This window comes from Arvicanthis niloticus, chromosome 11 (genome assembly GCF_011762505.2).
Source record: "Arvicanthis niloticus isolate mArvNil1 chromosome 11, mArvNil1.pat.X, whole genome shotgun sequence".
Classification (NCBI taxonomy): domain Eukaryota; kingdom Metazoa; phylum Chordata; class Mammalia; order Rodentia; family Muridae; genus Arvicanthis; species Arvicanthis niloticus.
The window spans coordinates 53,830,566-53,852,814 of NC_047668.1; the positions used below are offsets into that span (position 1 = coordinate 53,830,566).

General features: G+C 37.3%; 1 protein-coding gene across 3 annotated transcripts in view; it reads left to right on the forward strand.

The window, feature by feature from the left end:
- Window positions 1–22,249, forward strand: part of Ncoa1 (nuclear receptor coactivator 1) — a 222,214-nt gene that overhangs the window by 57,795 nt on the left and 142,170 nt on the right. Inside the window, exon 2 of one of the 3 annotated variants that reach the window (XM_034514457.2) lies at window positions 4,375–4,509. The gene's annotated coding sequence lies outside the window, so the exon portion shown is untranslated. Of the gene's footprint in view, window positions 1–4,369; window positions 4,510–22,249 lie in introns of those variants that run through there. The other 2 variants (XM_076942159.1, XM_076942157.1) reach the window with 2 other exon arrangements.

Consider the following 22,249-nt stretch of genomic DNA (forward strand, 5'->3'; position numbering starts at 1 on the left):
GACTCTCAGTATGCTGCTCTCCTTGGTGGATATCCCACAGTCCTGGCATCTCTGATATCTTAGTGTTTCTACTGTATTCTGGGCTTTACCTTTACTGCTTTACCAGTGGCCTCTTAAAACCTACTTACAGGTACCTCAATTCTACCACACATTGCCTAGCCTCGGTGGCTCTCAGAAACAGGGGGGTAGGTGGGGGAGACAATCCATGACCACTTAAATCTTGTATCTTTCTTGTCTCTAAAACCATTTCCACATAAACGAGACTACCACATTCAGATGCTAGCTTAAGATGTCCCCCTGCACCCTTAGATCACAACTACAGAAGCTTCTACACACTGAAGCCAATGAAAGCCTTACTTACTAGGCAATTGCTTGCTAGGATTAAGTAATTCCTAGGTTCTCTTCACAAGCTGGAGGCTTAACTGATGGGTCTGGCCCTCAAGGCACCTTTTCAATTTTTCCAATTCAGAGTAAGAAACTCTCTCTAGAATTAATTTCCTTAACCATTACTACCTCTTTTCAAAACGCTTGACTGAAAGCTTAAGCTTCCCCACCAAACTGTACATATTTTATTTCTTTCTGCCTCACCTTTTGATATTTTGTTTTCATTCTAGAACTATACAAGAGTAGTCAGCAATAACTATACCACAGACTCAGTATTACACTGTCTTGAAATTTCCTCTGCCAAAGAAATTAACCTGCTGCATTTTAATTTAGCTGATGCAAATTCTCAGGACCCGGGCAGAATACAGCCAGATTCTTTGCCAAAATGTCACATGAAAGGCTTCTAGCTCAGTTGTTAATAGAGTCTTGTTCACTTCAGAACCTCATGAGCCAGACCTCCACTGTCTTCATTACCTTTTAGCAGTGCTGTCTGCATTACAATGGCCCAGTAGGCTCCACTTACAGTATTCAGTAGTATTTCTAGTCCAAAGTTCCTGACCCTTCCATGTTCTTCATAGCAACAACCCCAGTGTCCTGGCACTAGTTCCTTATTGGTTACTTTGCTGCTGTTATGATAAAACATACACAAGCAACTTAGAAGAGAAAGGGCTTGTTTTAGCTTATGGTTCTAGGGAGATAAGAGTCCATCATGGTAGGAAAGGCATGGCATGGAGGCAGAAGCAGGATGTTGCTACTCATATGTTTATCTGCACACAGGAAGCAGAGAGAAAACAAGAAGAATTGCAAAGGTATCAACTCCCAAAGCCGAGCCCCAGTGATGTCCTTCCTCCTGCAAGGCTAAAGGTTCCATAACCTTCCTGGTCAGTGCCACCCCAGGGAGCTAAGTGTTCAAATATGTGAGCCTATTGGAGACATTGCTTACTTAAACCACCAGAATTCTTGATAAGGCGTATGCTGTTCTTGCTGATCTTTAATAATGTTTTCCATTTTCCTTTATTTGCCTCATTTATGAAAATTCAACCAGAGGGACTACCTCTTTAATGAAGCATTGCTGATACTCCGAACAGAACAGAACATCCATTGGCCTTTATCTCTTGTACACTGTTTCACTTTTCTCAAGCCACTTGACAACAACCCTCAGTGACAGTTGGCTGCTTTCAGATTTTGAGACCTTTCACTTTGAGGAGTGTCCCTTTATTTCTCAGTGGGTAGACAGTTAATTGGCTTCTGATAGGGTCATAGAGTCAGCTTGAGAGAAAAGATAAAATGACACAGAAGAGAACTCATTCATTAATAGGATAAGCATCTTTAGGATTTAAAAACTTTACATGTGTTTTGTATATGTGTGTATGTATTTGTGTGTCTGCACACATGTGAGCACACATATAAGGGTTTGCATGAGGCCAGAAGTTAGTGTTGGATATTTTTTACATTATTATTTTTCTGAGACTCTTCACTAAACCCTGAGTTCATCAATCCAGCTAGACTCTGGAGCACTGCCTGTCTTTACTCCTGGTTACTTGGGTGGCAGATGCTCAACCAACAGCCAGTTCTGGGATCTGAACTTAGGTCCCATGCTTGCACAGCAAGCCCTTGGCCCAATTTAAGATTATTTTACATATTTTAATTTATACATAAACCATACAATAATATTAATGGGGTTGAATTTTTAAATATATCTTATTTATGGGATATCATGTGATTTTTTCCCCTTATGTGTATGTTTTTGGATACATATGGCATATGTATGTGAGGATCTAAGTACAGTGTCAGCCATTGCTCCTCAGTTACCCTCCACCTTGTTTTTTGAGATAGAATCTCATGGGCCTAAAACTTGCCACATACCCGAAGCTGTCTAGCCAGGAAGCTTCAGGGATCTACTTGTCTTTATCTCCCTAGCATGTGACAGTGTTGATATATGTATATGTTCATTATGTAATGTTTTTAATCAACATTAAACATTTGCTTCCTCAAACATTTATTATTTCTTTGAAGAAAAAAAAAAACCACTTAATTTCCCCCCAATCTCTTTGAAGTACATACTACATTGTTAATACCAACGTACAACAGATCACCAGAATTTCTTATTTCTATCTAAATTAGTACCTATTACTCAGTCTCCCTCCCCTAATCTCCCCAGCCTCTAGTAATAACCATCTTACTCTTAACCTCTCCAAGGTCAACTTTTTATATGCCACATGGGAGTGAGTTTATGTAGTACTCATCTTCCGGTTACTGGCTTATTTCAATTAATGTAATTCTCTTCAGTTCTATCCATGTTATCACAAATGACAGGATTTCACTCTGTTTTATGACTGACTATATTCTGTTGGGTGTGTATACCACATTATCTTTATCCATTCATCAGTTGATGGGCACTTGAGCTGTTTTCATCTCTTGCTATTATGAATAGTGCCGCAGTGAACATCGGAGTGCAGATGTCTCTTTTTGATGGACTGATTCCATTTCCTTTGGATGTATACCCAGAAATGGATTTCTGGATCTTATGGTAGTTCTATTTTTAATTTTTGAGGAATCTCCATACTGTTTTCCATAATGGAGGTAGTAATTTGCATTTTCAACCACAGTGTACAAAGGTTCCCTTTCTTCCACATCCTCATCAGCACTTGCTGCCTTTTGTCTTTTTGATAGTAGTCATTCTTATTGAAGTGAGATGATATCTCATTGTGGTTTTGATTTGCATTTCCCTGTTTATTAGTGATGCTGAACACTTTTTTCCACATACTTGACCATTTGTGTGGAATAAAGGACAGCAGTTGTGGAATAAATGGGGTGGGTGAAAAGCAGAGAACACTGGGTATGAGACAAGGAGAGAAGGTAGTTGGCCAGATGTTAGTGTTCTGAATAAAGCTGATTGGATGTCAGTCCTGGGAACCACAGGTAGAATTAAGTAGCCCAGGTTCCTAAATTGATCTGATAGAATGATCATCTCTGTGAGGCTTGATTATCTGTTTTTGTGATTTAGAGAAATGTTAATGAAGAGTTAGTGCTTAGGACTGGGAATACAGCTCAGTTAGTTGGTAGGGTTAGCTTTCTAGCATGCAAACTTCACCCTGAGTGGTAAGACTAGAGCCATTGGGTCTCACCCTCTTAAGAAGGCCCTGGCTGTATAGTGCCCACTGTTTGGTGGCGACTTTGAGGTGAAATAGGAGCATTCAGCATTACCAGTGGCCCAGATATGAGCACTGTCCATAACACTGGGTTCTTTGCTATTGCAGAGTTATCTTATTCTTGTTGCGCGCACCTCCCGTGTCCCCCCTCGCCCGTGGAAGAGAAACACGAGAGGCAATTCAGGTAGTTACCACAGCGAGGCTTTACTCTTAAGTGAAATCTGCGGAAGGGCCAAAGACAGGAAGAGGCCCAGCTTAAATACACCCTAGAGTGACATATTCACTTCTGATTGGCTGTTCACTCATCACCCAATATTACGCCTCGGGATTGGCCAGTGACTTTGGCGGGCTTTCTGCCTTTGCAGCTGCGCAGTTAATTGTTTACTAGTGGGAGGACAGGATGTCTGTGCCATCTTGGAATGGCGGATACTGACATACTCACTACGGCTCCCAACATATTCTGAACTCCTGTTCTTCCCATTGTTTGGTGTTACCTGGGTGTAGAGGGTGTAGAGGCCACTGCGATGACTGCAGCAGCTCTGTGTGAGCACAGTCTGAAGCCCCTTGTGGCTTTGTGATACCAGTGCACAGTTTGCTGCAGATCACCATAAGCTATCTGACCTTAAAAAAAACTCCAGTCAACTTCTGAGCAACTTTATATATTTCTTGGTTATACCTTTAATCTTTGATTTAATTTCTTTTCCACCTGCAGCAGTGACATAAATGAGAATTGTCATTTTTCAACCAATTAGATCATCTAAGATTGTGTGCTTGCAGGGAAATAGTGAATCCATCATGATTTCCATGGCCTAAGTGTTCATTCTTCCTTCTGCTTTAGAGCTGTCCATACTAAAGGAAATGTAACTGGAACTGATCTGATGATAAAACCAAGGCCCTTCAGACGAGATCACATAGGAGGAAACCTTGCTTCCAAATGAAGACACCAACATTCAGAATTTCTACTTATTCAAAGGTATTTGAGGCACAGTTTTACTTAACTTGTTGGTAGTGATTTTGTAATGTTGATTTCTGTATGTAGGCTTTATAAGTTTAAATCTTCTTATATGTTCAAGTATGTAGCTTTTAGAGAATAGTTCACTGCTCCCATGCTCCTCACTCCACTTTCCTCAAAACACCAGTAGGGAAAAAGTTTAGATTTTAGAAAATATGTTTCTTCAAACAAATACAGTGTATCAATAATAAGAAGATTAATACTCTGTAAGTTAATACTGAAGTAGGCTGTACCTGAGTGTCCTTTGCACACCTCCATTCCCAAGACTTAGGAGACTGAGATAGGGGAATCACCATGAGGTTGAGACCCTGTTTCTACAGAACAAAGCTAAAATGAAAGTTGTTTGATTATGGTTATTTGATTATGTCATGATCCTTGACTTTAACCACTAAATCCAACATCCTAATAGACCCACTCATTCATAGTGAGAACTTTAGTGAGGACACTCTGTGGGTCAGTTAGAAACTTGTTTTTCCCTTTCTTTTAAACTCAATGACCAGGAGTGTCACTATTATTCCTATGGGACCTTTGGATCTGGTGGACGACTCTCATGTGATAGAGGAAGATAAGATACATACTAGAGAGTCACGTGATTCCTCTAAACCATAGGGTGGATACATAAGACAACTAAAACCAAAGAGGAAGGTAATGTCAGAGGAAACAAACACAACAGCAGTTATCTAGGTTTTAAGATGCATACAATTGTAAAGAGGAGAGAGTTATTTATGTGTTTCATTTAAAAAATGAAATATTTGGTTTTTCACTATATTTTTCTATAGAGATGTAAATAATGTATGTTGGGGTAGGCAAAGTTGATTTTATTTCTAGGTATTTCTACAGGAATTTAGAAAATAGTATTTTGTTAGAATATAAAGATAAAAAACAGAATAATGTGTCACCTCTTAGTAGGATTAATTCCATATCTTTTGTTTTGGTAGGAAAATATGAAAAGCAGTATATTAGAAGGAATAAGAGCAGTGTTGTGGTAATCTTAAACTGTGGTAATCTTTAACTGTAAAAGACTCCTCCTAGAAGAGGATGGTGCAGTCAATCACTGTGTTAAAGAAAAGTTAGCTCATATCAGGTACAAGTGTGATGTGCCTTAGTAACAAGTTTAAAAAATGTCACTGGCATCTAGTAGGAGATAAATGTACTTTCCCGTATTTAGTGTGTGTGTGTGTGTGTGTGTGTGTGTGTGTGTGTGTGTGTGATTTTGAATCAAAGGTAAATAATCCATAAATATATGGTTTGTCTTATTCTTAGAACCATCGTACTTACTGTTTTCAGATATGACATTTCTTCTTAACTCTACTTAGTATCATTTGAGTGTCCAAGCTTTACAATAAAACAGAATAAAACAAAAATGGTTTTTAGATTTGTGGAAAGATGTAAAGTACTCTAGAACTTTGTTATGAATGATGTTGAAAACATAGGTTACTCAGCATGTGTACTCTGAGGTCAGCAAGACTAAAATCAACATCTGAAACCAAATTATGTGTAACCATAAAATCATGAGATTGATTTTCTTTCTAAGCAATACAGTTAAGTTCTATATTGAGAACTTACCAATAGACAAGATTTGGGTGTAGGAAATTATGATCATGTGATTTTTTTTGCTAACTATTTAGATACTGTGATTCTACTTCTAAAAGTTCTCTGTAGTTTAAAATAGGTTGCTTAAATTCTTGTTCAAAAATTTCAATTAATCAGTTTCACATACCTCCCCAATATTGCAAGGTCTCATGAGTTAATTTTCACTTTTGAAAATAAAGAGAATTGAAAATGTCATAATACCTTTGAAGTAAAGTCTCTGACAATGTTTTAGAGAAGTTTAGATTCTGAGATTATGGAATTGTGTTGCTGGGATGGATGCCAGTAAAATGAAATCAGTAAAACTCAAAAGAAGGATTTAAGACTCTAGGAAGTTTACCAGAGTTTTTGTCCTGCTGTGTTACCTTTAAACATGTTTTTCGTCCAGACCAAAGAAAGAAGTGAACACAAATTTGAGTAAAATAGATGAGGGAAGGGTGGGGCCTGTGCTGTGCTGAGCTGCAGTCTGCAAGGAGAGCACAGGCTTCTTTCATGACACCCTGGGAAACTGAGGTCATGGCCCTTAGCTTCTTTATAATAATTAGCATTTAGAGATGTCATGAAAAATGAAATGTGTGCATAAAACAATGTAAATAAGTTTTGGAGTGACATTAATGAATATTATTACTAAAACCAGAGTGCCCTCCTACTAAAGTAACTAGAAATTTCATAGAAAAAAAAACTCAGTACACATTACAAATGAGAAGCTTGTAAAACCAGTTTCAAAGTTAATGATAAATATTATGCTTGGAGAGAAAGTAAAATGAGCTTTTGGCAAAAATGTCTTATCAAAAGCATACCATCTGGAAAAGCAATTAGTGTCATATGTATGCTAGTGGGTATTTTGGTTTTTTGGTAGAAGAAAAGCTCTGTTATTCAGAGAACATACCAACACTTCATTTAGGTGTTGCTAGTTAGCATTGAAGATCTAAACAAGAGCTTTCTTGTTTGTGTCTTGTTTTGGTTGGTTGATTGGTTGATTTATTTTAAAACTACTTATAGCCCAGAGAAGTTGCATTTGTTCCTTCAGCTCAAAGCACAACTACAGAAAAACTAGAAAAAGCTATAGGAAAGGGTATCTTGGGTTATTAAGTGTAAGAGATTGTACCATATCAGTTCATATTCTGTTCTTTTTCAGGGATGGAATTAGTATTCAATAATGTATTTTCAATCATGATTCAGTACTGAAAAGAGTAAAAATTATGGCTGTCAGCAGTGTTTGACCACTAAACCCATATCTTCTCAGAAATCGTAAAGACAGAAATGGTCAGCAGCTATAGAATTGTGTTTTGCCACAATGTTGTATGTTGTCTACACAGGGAAAGTGTTTACATGTTTGTGAATTTATAGTTTGTAAATTGAATAAATATTTATTGACAGGTGATAATTTTGTTTTTCTTATTTTTAGAGGGTCTGACTTAGTATTTCACGTAGGTCAACTTCATTAATATCACAAATTTTGATGTTAAAGATGAGATATATGGACTTCATAAAGTTTGATTTATATATAGGATAACTCAATCTCTAAGAGTTTAACTATTTTCTTATATCTGATTATTTTACTAAGTTATAAAAAATAAGGGAATTAAAAATTCCTAGAGTCAAGCCTCTTGTCTGAACTTTTGGGATATAGCTAAGGCATTTCCTGGAAGGGAGTTTATAGCTGAAGAGGTGGCAACAGGAGGATCCTTGGGGCTTGCTCACCAGTTAGTCTACCCAAATCCATGAGTGTCTGGTTCATTGAGAGACCGTCTTCCATCACCAGAGCTTGCTGTCTAGCCAGCCTAGCTAAAACTCAAAAACTCAAGCTCAAGTTCAGTGTGTAAGTCCACAATGCAGTATATCAGAGAGTGATAAAGGAAGACATGCAGTGCCTTGCTTTGGCTGACACATTCATGTATAGGGGCACATAGACCTACACACTCATGTGCATACCCAACACACATACAAGAGAGAGGCTGCCTCACAAAGTATGTGGAGAATTATTGAGGACAATGCCTGAGTTTAACTTTTGACCTCTGTGTGCACATGTACACACACACACACACACACACACACACACACACACACACAAATATAAATAAGCATGCATAAAGAAGTCAGAGAGAACTCAAATGACTTAATGATTGTACCATGAGACCTTATTTAAAAAATAGGCAAAATATAAATTAGTAGACAAAAATAAATAATGAAAACTGGGTGAAATTAATGAAATGTACACTAAAAGAACAAGAATCAAACCAAACAAAAAATTTGGAGAAAACAAAACCATGATTAACAAACTTGTACTCAGATTAAAACCAGAAAAGGGAGATGTTAGGATATGTTCTACTGAAATCCAGAGGTCAATTAGAAACTTCTTTGAAAACCTGTATTTTAAAGCAAACAAGCAAACAACAAACAAACAAAAATCCTTGGAAATTTATAAAATTAAATCAAGAGGACCTATATACATAACTTATACACAGTTGTATAACAAGCAGCAAAATGAAGCATTAATAAATCTCTCAACCCAGAAAAGTGCAGGACCAAGGGGATTTGCTGCAGAATTCTACCAAACCTTTAAAGAAGAGCTAACACCAGTGTCCTCAGATGATTTCATAAAATATCTAGAGGAGAAACAGTAATAAACTTATGTGAAGCCAGAATCATTCTGATACAAAAGCAGGACAGGAAAACTAACAACAAAAAGAGAAAATTGTAGAACAATTTTACTAATGAGTGTAAGCACAAAAATTCTCAATAAAATACTTATAAACTGAATTCAGGAACACGTCAAGAAGATCATACACTCTAAGATCAACACTTGACAAATGGGACCTCATGAAACTGAAAAGCTTCTGTAATGCAAAGGACACTGTCAATAGGACAAAATGTCAACATACAGAATGGGAAAAGATCTTCATTAACCCTACATCTGATAGAGGGATAATATCCAATATATACAAAGAACTCAAGAAGTTAGACTCCAGAAAACCAAATAACCCAACAGAATTCTCAACAGAGGAATCTCAAATGGCCGAGAAGCACCTAAAGAAATGTTCAACATCCCTAATTAGTCATTAGGGAAATACAAATCAAAATGACCCTGAGATTCCACCTCACACCAGTCAGAATGGCTAAGATCAAAAACTCAGGTGACAGCAGATGCTGACGAGGATGTGGAGAAAGAAGAACATTCCTCCGTTGCTGGTGGAATTGCAAACTGGTACAGCCAGTCTGGAAATCAATCTGGAAGTTCCTCTGAAAATTGGAATTAGTTCTACCTGAAGACCCAGATATACTGTTCCTGGGCATATACCCAAAAGATGCTCTATCATATCACAGGGACACATGCTCTACTATGTTCATAGCAGCCTTATTTATAATAGCCAGAAGCTGGAAAGAACCCAGATGTCCCTCAACCAAAAAATGGATATAGAAAATGTAGTACTTTACACAATGGAATACTACTCAGCTATTAAAAATGAGGACATCACGAATTTTCAGGCAAATGGATGGAACTAGAACATACCATCCTGAGTGAGGTAACCCAGACCCAAAAGAACATACATGGTATGTATTCACTGATAGTGGATATTAGTCAAAAAGTTCAGAATACCCACAATACAACTCATAGACCATAAGAAGTTTAACAAGAAGGAAGACCCAAGTGTGGATGCTTCAATCCCACTTAGAAGGAGGTAACAAAATAATCACAGGAGGCAGAGGGAGGGAGTAATCTGGGTGGGAGGGGGTGGGGGAAGGAAAAGGAAGGGGACAGGATCAGGTATCAGGGAGACAGTAGAGAAGCCCCAAGGGCCAGGAGAATGACTAGATATATGTAGCAGTGTAGGGTGGGGGGCTAGGGGAACCACTAGAAAGTCCCAGACACCAGGGGTGTGAGAGGCTTCCAGGACCCAAATGGGGTTGACATTAGCCAAAATGCCCAACAGCAAGGAGATAGAACCTGAAGAGACCACTTCCAGTTGATAGACATGGCTTCCAGTTGAGGGATAGGGCCACCCACCCATCTCAAAATTTTTATCCCAGAATTGTTCCCATCTAAGGGAAATGCAGGGACAAAACAAACAAACAAACAAGCAAAAATCCAATGGAGCAGAGACTAAAGGTAAGGCCATCCAGAGACCAGAGACCACCCCATCTTGGGATCCATCCCATGTGCAGACCCTGATGGTATTGCTGATGCCAAGATGCACTTGCAGACAGAAGCCTGGCATGGCTGTCCTCTTAGAGGCTCTGCCAGCACCTAACTGAGACAGACACACTCACAGCCAACCATTGGACTGAGGTCGGGAACTCCTATGGAAGAGTTAGGGGAAGGACTGAAGGAGCTAAAGGGGATGGCATCCCCATAGGAAGAACAATAGTATCAACTAACACAGACCCCTCTGAGCTCCCAGAGACTAAATTGACAACAAAAGAGCATATGTAGGCTGGTCTGTGGCCCCCACTACGTATGTAGCAGAGTACTGCCTTGTCTGGCCTCAGTGGGAAGGGATGCGCTTGGTCCTGTGGAGGACTGATGCCCCAGGGAAGGGAGATGCTAGAGAGGTGAGGTGAGAATGAGTAGATGGATGGGGGAGCACCCTCTTAAAGATAAAGGTGAGGTGAGACCAGGAAGGGGACAACATTTGAAATGTAAATAAATAAAATAATTAATAATAAAAAGATGCTAAAAGAGAAGATAACTTGGTTATACTATAACCAAGTTTACTTAAGGGATACAAGAATGAACATAGTTCAGCATATACAAATCAACAAGTATAACAGCAACAACAACAAAATTTTTTTTAAAAAAGTAAATTGTCTGGGCAGTGGTGGCCCATGCCTTTAATCCCAGCACTTGGGAGGCAGAGGCAGGTGGATTTCTGAGTTTGAGGCCAGCCTGGTCCACAGAGTAAGTTCCAGGACAACCAGGGCTATACAGAGAATACAGAGAAACCCTGTCTCGAAAAATCCAATAAATAAATAAATAAATAAATAAATAAATAAATAAATTTAAGGACAGAAGTTCACAGTAGATGGAAAACATACATTTAACAAAACTTAACATTCCTGCATGATGGAAGTCCTGAAGAAACTAGGAATAGGAGGTCTGTATCTTAACTTAACAAAGGATATATATGACAAATCTTATAGCCAACATTATACTAAATGTGGAGAAAACCAGAAACATTTCCTTTAATGCCAGAAATGAGACAAGGGTGCCCAACTCTCTACATCCTTATCTAATATAAGGTACTCACAGTCTTAGCTAGAGCAAAAGTCAAAGGATAAAATAAAAGATACAAATAGAAAAAGAAGTCAAATTATCCTCATGTGTAAACAGTATAATCCTATACACAAAAGACTACAAAATCACTACAATAGAACTCTTAGATCTGACCAGGCTTGGTGGTGTGTGCCTTTGGGAGGTAGAGGAAGGTGAACCTCTGAGTTTGAGGCTATCCTGGTCTACAGAGAGAGTTCTGGTACAGCCAGGACTACACAGAGGAAGGGGGTATTTTTAGATTTGATAAATACTCTTTAAGTTAATTATCAGGATAAAATATCAACATTGGCAAAAGTATACCAGTAACAAGCATGCCAAGAAAGAAGGCAGAACAGTTCTATTCACAGAAGACTGGGGCTGGGGGAGCAGGAGGCAAAGGGAGAAATGAAGAAGATACCATAAGATCCAAAGACTTGGATCCCAAATTCTTGGGTTAGTAGAATTAATATTGTGAAAATGGATATATTATTAATAACTATTTAAGACTCAGTACATCAAAATTCTAATGATAATTCCTCCCAGTAGAAAAAAAAATCTATTTTAAGATTTATATGCCAATACAAAAGAACATCAAAAGTTAAAGCAATCCTTTGCTAAAGGAGCAGTTCTGAAGGTATCACAATACCTAATCTCAATTATACTACAGAGCCATCACAGTAAAAACAGCATGGTAATGGGAGGAAACCACATATGCAGGTCAATGTTACAAAATAAGAATGCTAGGGATAAACCTGAACAGCAGCAACCACCTGACTTTTGACAAAGGTGCTCAGACCATACTTTGGAGAAAGATGGCCTCTTTAGCAAATTGTGCTAGAAGATCTAATGTATCCATATGTAAAAGAATGAAACCATGTTCCCATTTTTGGCTTTGTATACTAATCAACTCAACATGGATATGAGGCTTTAATTTAAAACTTGAAGCTGAACTTGGTAAGGAAAAATAGTTGAAGTCTTAGGCATGGGCATTTCTTTCTGAATAGGACTCTCAAAGAGTTCACAACATAATAGCAAGAATGAACACATGAGATTGCATTAGAACAAAACAAGAATGCCTGCTGCCCAGCAGAGGAGAGAGCCTGTGAAGACTCAGCCTATAGAAACGAACAGGAGAGAAAAACTTCCAGCTGTGTATCTGACAAGATATTAGTATCTAGAAAGCTTAAAGAACTCAAAAAACGAAAGGAAATAATCTAATTAATAAACATGTGAATAAACTGAACAGAAAGTTCTCAAAAGAAGTACAAATGGCCAAATAAACACATGGAGAATTGTTCACCACACTGAACCACCAAAAGAATGCAAATCAAAATTATATTGCAATTCAGTCTTATTCTTGTCAGAATGGGTGTCATCAAGGGAACAAACACTGATGAGAATGTGGGAGCAAGGCTTGTGGAGGAAACTGTTGGTGGGGGTGTAAATTATTAGTGCAATCCCCATGGAAATCCATAGGGAAGTTGCTCAAAAGGCTTAAATTAGAAGTGCATCATGGTCCAGCTATCCTGCTCCTGGGTTTATATGAATGGGAATCCAAGTATGCAGACAGCCAAGAGGCCTGCATGTCATGCTTTCTGTGATACTGTTCACAGCACCTAATGATGGAGTCAGCCTTGGGGCTCATCAACAGCTGAATGGCATGATGTTGTTAGCAGGAAAACAGACTGCCGTGGAGACCATCATATTAAGTAAAATAAGCCACATGTTTTTTCTCATATGCAGAATCTAGATTAAAGTGTGTACATGTATGGCAGGGAAGTAGAGGGAGGTTATCTGAGAAGAGGGAAAGGACCAGTGTGGGGGCATAAGAGGGTGATGAGCAAAGATCATGAGAAGCATGTTTGAAAATGTCATAATGAAACCCCCATTTTATATACTGAATAAACTCCTAATAGAGGAAAAACAGTGAAATATATTTTGGCATGAAAAATATTTTCTGTAATCAAAGACAAACAGAAAAGGGTAGAAATCTTTGTCTTCTAATCACCCAGATTAAAATATCTAATTATCAGCTTTGATATAAAGATGCTTAAAAAAAAACTTTTTAAATTCAACAGACTACTGGAAGTAGACATAAGTGAAAATTCTTGCTTCATGTCTCATTTCATGTTCCATCTTAACAGCCAGTCTATTGGCAGGTCATTTTTAACTAGAAAATTTTACTTTAGTAAAAATAAAGAATAAAAAAGAAATAGGCTGAATAAAATTGGTTATATTTCAGACTGATTTCAATCTGTGGTCGTAAACATTTTTGCAATGAGGCCATTAAAAAATGGGGGTGTGTGTGGTTCTTTAGCAAAACAACCCAGATGTAAAAGCAGTGGACTCTGGCTGGTCAGAGATGAGACCATTAGAATATTGGAAGGCATAACAACAATATAATGAATCACTTTGAATATGTTTACATGTAAGTTTCTAAGATGCTTATAAACATACAAACAAACTGCCATGCTTAGTTTTGTTTGAAGTATACTTAGGAGACAGCTATACTTCAGGGTAGCTAAGTAGTTTGTGGCTGAGAGGAAGTTTGTTTTCTCAGGAATGTTTTAGTTGATAGAAAGGAGAAAGGGCAATTGAGCAGGATGACACCATATAGAAACAATTTCTGATGCAGTGGCTGCTAGCATCGCAGGAAGACTCAGTGGCATTTACAGTGGCTGCTAGCATCACAGGAAGACTCAGTGGCGTTTACAGCACAGCCTTCCCATGGAGTCATCTTGCCTCCAAATTAAATTTGAATCCAAATCTAATCAAGTCTTTACTTCTAATTGCGGTTTATGGGAATAGGAAAATATATGAAATGAAACACTGGATATTGTTAGCAAAATACATGTCCTTGGTGCACAGGCTTCTCTTCCCCCCACCCCCCCATCACACAAATAAAGTATGAGTAAAAGGAGGAACAGAAAAAACAAACAGACAAAACATTAGGTTACTTACTCTCAATGCTGGAATGTTTAGATGGTCCAGATTTTGTCCATAGGCGTCTATGGCACAATCATAGAAATTTGAATACTGATTGGATAGTTGATATTCAAGAACTATCCTTAGTTCTAAATATGATGTTAATAGCATGAAGCTATGTTTTCACAGTCCTGCTATTTGGGGGTGGGGGAGGCATATAGAAATACTCATGGTGTAAGGTATGCCTTGAATCTGAGTATTTTCCAGTGTACACGCAAGTCTGTTGTGGAGATGAGTGTTTCTGTCAGATGATTGATTGTTGCTCATGTTAGGTGTTTATGACTGAGATAATGTACTGGTGGGAGGGGCAAGAGATAGTTTATAATTTTCTCAACAAGTTCTTGAAAATTTATCCCTTAAGTAAAAGGTCCAAAAATTGCTCTTTGCTCGGTTATGTTCATTTAACAGTGAGCTGGATTCTTAATTCAAATAATTTCTTGAGTTTTCAGTAAAGAAGATATTTCTCACAAAGGACAGATTGGCTGTGTAGTATTTATTATTTAAGGCTCTATTCTAAGCACTTTATGCAGATTGACTCACTAGACTCTCACAAGAACTCCAATGAAGAGAGGCTAAGTGCCAAAAGTTAATTATCTGCTGTATGGGAGGCTGGACTGACTTCCAGGGTTTCAGTCTTGCAGTCTGCTGCCTCTCTAGTCTCGCCTCTCTCTTTATAACTTTTAATTCTAATGACTTATTTTTTACATTATTTTTACACTTGTGTTTTCAGTATGCTGTGAGTCCAATTTTAAAAGACCAGTTTTCATTTGTAATTTTGATTTTGGAACTTGTCTTAATGCTTAAGAGAATATAGAGGTCTGTTGGGTTTACTCTTTTACAAGGACCTGATTAACAGACAAAGAACTAGTTTAGTATGTAACAGAACAATCAAAGAGTCAAGTGCGCTATAACAGCATCTGTAGCTGCAGAAATACCTTTATCTGTAAGCAGTTTATTTGTGGCTCATTTTGCTTCAGTTTCTTGTTGGTTTCATCAGTCTTCTTTGTGAATTTCTCTGTGCCTCTCTGTAACATTACACCTCCTCCCCATAACTCCTACACCTATTGCGTAATTGCATCCTACTTGACTTTTTAGAGGCTACTCGAGATAAAATAAGCCAAGCTACTTACTACAGTATTTAACACATAGGGTAATGCATTTAGTACATTTACCTCTCCATTTGAGAAACAGCTACAAAGCACTGTTCAAAAATTGCTCTTTATCCTTTAATATATAATACTGTAAAAGAAAAAATATGCCTTGGTGCGTTAGGAAGTCCTAGGCTTGGGCATGTGGGGAAACTGTGAAGATGTGTGATAGTGATTTTAATGCACAATTGCTATGTTCTGTCTAAAGAACTTTAAAAAAATTGTCTTTGAGTTTAGAAAAGGTTAACTACTAATACTAATACACTGGGATGCCAGAAGAATATTTGCTATGGTGGGCATTTCAGGAGAAAATCTGACTTTTCCCAGCCCAGTTACAAAAATGATAGGGTATGCTGATGAGATGGTGGAGTTTCATGAGTGAGGCACATAGGCTCTGAGAAAGAACAAGTTTGATTTCACCCCCAAGAGAAAGAGATCGGTCACAGTTACAGATAGCTTTTTCCTGAAGTGTCTTGAACTTGGCTCTTTGATGACCTAACATAGCTAATTAAATGTGGCGTTGTTTCCCACGGACTATCACCCTCCGCCCCCTCAAGTCACCTGCACCTGTCTAGTGTAGTAAGAAATTGAAGAGACCTGTAAGGAATCTTTAGTGGGATTTTTGAGAAAATGTCATTAAGTACCTGAAAACTGAAGATTTTAAAGAAGAACTTTTTTCATATTCCAGAGTATGCCATTATAACTCTTGAGTGGTTATAGCTATTGAAATTATATATAAAAAGGAGGCTTTGCTCCTGGGGCGTAGGTTATTGGTAAAATAAAACATTGTTTATGACAGGGGCTTATTCTTTTTTCTGTTAACAGAAATTTTGAGAGAAAAGACAAAGTCTGGACTCCATGGAGCCAGAATCTAATACACAGGAATAAGCATGTTTAGTTACTTTCTGGTAGCTGTAGTTGGTGAAAGTATTGCTTTAAAGACGATCCTATATGAGGAAGTGTGGTTTCGTGGTAGAGTGTGGGCTGGAGTGAACGCAGGAGGAGAAAGAGCTACTATGAGCAAGACAGGTGTGACACTGGCGTTTAGTTACTGCTGTAGGTCAGGCATCGAGGCTTTGTGCTTGAGCTTCTTATGCCACCCAGGCTGACAAGGGACTCTCAGGCTCAAGTGATGCTCTCCTCGCAGCTGTCTGAGTAGACACAGGCTTGCTCCATGCTGCTGTGCTTGCTGGGCACCACATGTTTAACGAAACCCCAATTTCCATGTGAAGTGAGATACTGTCTGTGTCCTGCAGAAGAGGAAACAACTACAGGAAGGCTTACTTAGAAGTTAAACATCTCAGAGTAGACTAGGATTTACCCTTTTTTTTTTTTTTTTTTTTTTTTTTTTGCCGGTTTGAAATGAAGACTTGATTTTTAATCAGATTGTTAAATAATAGGGAGGTTTTTGTAGAGTAAACAAATTGCAAAAAATTTAGATTTTGGAAAACAAAGGAGTTCATTCTCTGATTCAATTTAAGGTTATGATATGGTAGAACTTCTAGAAAATTATTATAGTTACAAATACATTAGTTGTATAGTATCTTATACAAGACAAGTCATATTTTTAACGTGCAATACACTAGACAAACATTTTTTAGCTTTTAAAAACATGTATAGGTGTATATTAATTGCACAGAATAATGGTTTTATTGTGATATTTTATGCATTCACATAATGTACTTCAGTCATTCTCTAGTTAAAGGAAGGATGCTTTTCTGATTTTGAAAATAGTGTTTTTTGTTTCTCGTGTTATTTGTGCATTTGTTTGTCTACTACTGCAGATCAAACCCAGTGCCTCCTGTGTGTAATTTCTATATAACTGCTATACTCCTAGTCCATGGAATTTGAGATGGCATGGCATTTTAAATATCTTATCACTTTAATTTCCTCAAATAAAAATGAACATGAGACTTGGGTGTATCTCAGTGATAAAGTACCTGCCTAGTGTGCAGGCCCTTTCACTCAACCCTTGTACCACAAAGACAGAGTAGGATAGAGAGGTCTAACATGGGAACACACAATTTAATGTTAAATTTTTTAGTTTTAAAAGACTATATTTTTTGTTTGAGAGTCTTTTACTGGCTGGCAAGATGATGCAATATGTAAAAATCCTTGTTGGCAAGCCCAAAAATCTGAGTTCATTCTCCAGGACCCACATGGTAGAAAGAGAGCTGACTACTGCTCATTGTTTTGTGACACATGTGCTATGTGAATACAATCCTAATTTAATTAAGTGTAATAACATTTTAATAGATCCTATGAGGTTCTTCCCTATGTAACCTTGACCTTGGTAAATAGCTCAGGCTGGCTTCAAACTAAGTATCTTGCTGCCTCAACCTCCCAAGTACTAAGGATTACACCATGCTCAGCTGTAGTGTGTGTGTGTGTGTGTGTGTGTGTGTGTGTGTGTGTGTGTGTGTGTGCAGTATATATACATGGGTATACAGGCCAGAGGTTGATGTTGAGTGTCTGCTTTAATCATCATCCACCTTATTAATTAATTAATAAGTTTATTTTTGAGACAGGGTCTCTCACTGATCCTGGAAATCTTGGCTTTGCTTATACTGGCTAACCAGCAAGCTCTCGGGATCCTCAGGCTTCGCTGAAACCTCCTCTCCAGTACTGCGGTTACAGATTCTCAGTGCTATGCTTTTACATAGGTGTTGGGGATCCAAATTCAGGTCTCCATGGTTGTGTGGCAGATACTTCACTGACTTAAGTCAACTTTGACATTTTGCTTTTTGTTTGTTTTGTTTTTCCAGACAGAATCTCTCTGTGTAGTCCCTGGCTGTCCTGGAACCTGCTCTGTAGACCAGGCTGGCCTTGGACTCATAGAGATCTACCTGCCTCTGCCTTCCAAGTACTGGTATTAAAGGCGTGCGCCACCATCACTGGGCTCTTGATGTTCTTTTAAAATTAAAATTTCCTTATATTAAGAAATACTTTTTTGCCTTTTACAAATCAAATAAAGAAGACATACAATTAAGTTAGGTACACAATTTTGAGAATTGTTTTTCTTACTCTTCACAAATTTTTTTAAGATTTTGTTTTATTTATGTGTATGTGTGTATCTGCATGTCTACCATGTGTATGTAGATGCCCTTGGAGGCCAGAAGAGGGCATCAGATCCCCTGAAACTAGAATTATAGGCAGTTGTGAGTTGCCTGATGTAAAGCCATCTCTCCAGCCCCTCTCTAGATGGATTAAATGCAGGGAGAATGGCAAGCCTAAGAAGCAGAACTGATTGTGGATCTTTAGTTGAGTAGGAAGTTTCCATTTTTGTTTGAGATTAAAGATGCTTCTCCATTCCATTATGGAACAGAAAAAAATCAAAACAGCAACAAAACAAACAAGACAACTTAGTAAATTCTAGGAAATGAACCAAACTAAAACTATATATCCTTTTTGCAACTATAACAGAAGTTTAAAACTGTTTATCCCTAATAATTTTAAAAGATCAAATATTTCTCAAATAACTACTTAATAGTAAATAACAGTTGTTATTTAGTAAGCTAGAAGAGAATTCATTTAAAACCAATACTGTGCTTAAATTCAAATTCATAATCTTAATTAAATTTACTATTTTTTTGAGATAGGATCTCCTGTAGTGCAGGTTGTCATTTTATTGGTAATGAAGAAAATAATGAACTAAACATTCAGTTTTAGATTTCATTAAAATAACTAAAAGTCAGCAAAATAAAGAGTAGAAAGAATGATGTCATTAGATGACAAAGCAAGCTAGGAGCAGAGGGGCAGCCAGATGGGTGCTGCAGAGGTAGATAGGGTTTTGGGGAGAAGAGATATTACCAGAGTGAATGTGGAAAACCAGAGGAGATTATAAGAACAGAAAATTTAAAAAGAAGGTGTGAAAGGGAACACTTGACTTTATGCCAATTTATGTAAAATCTTTAAAGTTATTAGGAAAAATTCAAATTGATTGAAAGAAAAGGAAGGAAGGAAGTCAGTAAATCTGGATAAACTAAAACCATGGTAGGAAGTTAAAGGGATTTTTTTTTTTTCCCTAAATTGATTCTAGGGCCAGATTGTTTTGCCAGTGAATTCTTTTATACTCTCAAGGAGTATATAATGTCTATGGTGAGAAATATTCTACTGATTATAAAAATGATGAAAATATACTCAATGAATGTTATTAAAGTATTCTGAAAAGTCCAGTTTGTGGAGATTCATGATCATCTTTTCCATCTTCTTTTTCTGTGAGCTAAGATGTGAACCTAATCAAGAAGAAAAATAAGTGACCAATGTGGGCCCATCCCGGAATAAATCTATTATATCACCTAAGGATCAGGAAACATAGTGGAAGAGTATTTGTATCTAGATTCATTTGAAGGAAGCAAGTCTAAACTGAAGAGGGGTTCTCACTTCTCAAGAACAACTGGCTATTATAGTGTTTTGGCAGGATGAGTGCACAGAAGCTGATTGTGGTGCACATCTTTAGCTGACTGCAGAGCCAAGCATTTGTTGGTATGGTACTCCTTTTTGAGACGTGAGAGGTGAAAGATTGAGGGTTCATGGAATATTCCTTGCGCCATAGATTCAGAAAGCAGCCAAGGCCAGGTGATACAAAGCAGTATGGCGAAGCTGTGAATATGAAGTCCAAGTTGCAGGAGAGACCCTAGGATAGTCAAGATTCAGAACCATAGGTATCCACCAAGGAGAGCTGAAGACAGTACACAAGAGACAGTCTGTGTGCTACTACAGGTTGCAGACCAGGAGGGTGGGACCACTCAACCTCTACCAAGCCCTGCCAGTTTTACCACAAGCCCTAGGTGTTCGACATGGAGCTGTAGGCTATGGTGTTTGCCTGATGTGTTTTGGACTTGCTTTAGTCTGATCATTCTTTGTTACTCTGATCTCTTTTGGAGCAAGAATGCTTACAAGCTGCTTCAAGCGCCTGCTGCCTTTATTTCCTTGCCATGATGGACTGTACCTTGAACTGCCTGCTAAATTAAGCGCCTTCTTCCTTTAGTCACCTCTGTCAGTCTGTTTAATCACACCAACAGGAAAAGAACCAAGACGATGTTTTTAAAACGGGGCTAGGCTTAAAAACAATATTCAAAAGATTTATTGACAGCAGTATATATTTATCTATGTAATCATCTTCTTTGGAGCCATAAGATTGGGTTCAGTCCTTTTCCACATTTTGACAAACTGCGTTCCCTCACCTGTGTTTGCTTTACTAGTCTCTTTGCACATTATGATTTTCTGGATAAATTTCAGTAATATGGGAAATTCTGGGAATTTAACTGCATTTAACTGCTTTTCTTTCTTTTATCTTTTTCCTTTCTTTTTCTAAAATCAGTTTTAATTTTCTATAGAGAACCCATGAATTAAATAGCTTCCTTTTTCAGTCTGCTGGAAACTTTAACAGATTGATATCCAGCACTTGGGGAATAGTACTTGATAAAATGCAGACTGGTAAAATGCAGTATCTTACAGCTTCAATAATTCTGTGGTCTATTTTGAGAGACTGGACAATTTCTAGCCTGTAATTGCCCTAGCTTGGCTTGCCACAAACAACTTTTGCATCACAATAGCCTTTTATTTTAGTGCTTTTTTTTTTTCTCTGTGATTCAGTCGTTCTGAAACTGTTTCAAGTAAATCAGGCTTTCAAATTAAGTTAAAATTCAACTGCATGTGAGTTTACCCAAGTTCTTAACTAGCTGTGGTCCTAGATAGGCTTAATGAAGGGGAGGTGTTTCTCTTAGGCTTAGACACAGGAAACAGTAACATGTTTCAACATACTCTTTCTAATGTTTTTTTTTTTTTTTTTACATTTTAATTATACTTTCTGAGATTCAGTCCCTACGTTTATTACTTAAGGAAAATAATTCTCTTTAGAATTGAGGAAACATCATTTAGGAATTTAATTACAATAAGTATAAAATCTGTCAATGGTATAATTGTTTAAGTTTTAGGATAATCAAGTAGTATTTAGAAAATGTAGTGTTGAGCCTGTCCATATACTATTCATAACCATATTATGGTTAACTTTTGAAAACTGAAAAGCTAGAAGAACTATGCAAAAAATAGGAATTTAAGTAAGAAAACTATGAAATGGTAATTGTATAAAATGAAGCACATTTTAGTAAAGAATTTATTATAGTTAAAATTTTAAAAAAGGATTTCTAAAAGTGACCTTAAATGATTACCATCTTATAAAAAGATTCTAGCAAGTATAGGATAACTCCATTGGAGAAACAAAATAAACAGACGTAAAAAGAATTGAGTTTGTCCCCTTATTTCAGTGTATCTGTAGTGTATGTTCTTACATGTATTACTCTGTGATTAAATCTCCAACTTACTATGAATGATGCCCTAAATTCCAAGGCACAAATGTAATTGTTGCTATATGACTTTAAAGAAAAGTAAGGGAATAAACTTTTGTCTGCTGTTTTGTTGGAGTCAAGTATTTAAGAGAAGGGAGAAAGAGACAAGTACTGAGCCTTTCAAAATGGAAGATTAATTTTAAACTTAAAAGTATGTTCCTATTACCTATTGTCTTTGCATATACGAATAAAGCCTTTTTTGAAAAAAAAAAAAGAAAAAAAGAATTGAACCTCATTGGAAATTAAAACAATAATAAATTTTTTCTTATTGAGCAACAATAAAAGGTCTATAGGGAGCCAAATAGATACACATTGCTTTTTGAATTGGAATAGCTCATTTGGAAGCAATATGGTATTGTTTGTCTTAAAAGCCA